The sequence below is a fragment of the Gekko japonicus genome, unplaced genomic scaffold (assembly GCF_001447785.1).
Source record: "Gekko japonicus isolate JY-2015 unplaced genomic scaffold, Gekko_japonicus_V1.1 scaffold38, whole genome shotgun sequence".
NCBI lineage: Eukaryota > Metazoa > Chordata > Lepidosauria > Squamata > Gekkonidae > Gekko > Gekko japonicus.
In genome coordinates this window covers 730,661-730,935 of record NW_015170276.1, presented here as the reverse complement: position 1 = coordinate 730,935, position 275 = coordinate 730,661, and positions in this window count along the sequence as shown.

Below are 275 nucleotides of genomic sequence, written 5' to 3'. Positions count from 1 at the left end.
GTTCAACTCCCAAATAACCTCTATTCCAGTGTTGGTCCTTTCCTCTTTTCCTTCTAGAAGTGAGTTATTAACACTTTATAACATTTACAGTAAATAAGATGTTTAGTGGTGCACTTTTTTCTTTCAATCATTGCAACATCTCATAATCTGAACATCTCAACATCTGAACACAAGGCAGTCACCTTGAGACAGGACTATTGTAACATGCTCTATTTAAGGCTACCTTTGAAGATGCTTCGAAAGCTACAAGTGGTCCAGAACGTAGCTGCCAGATT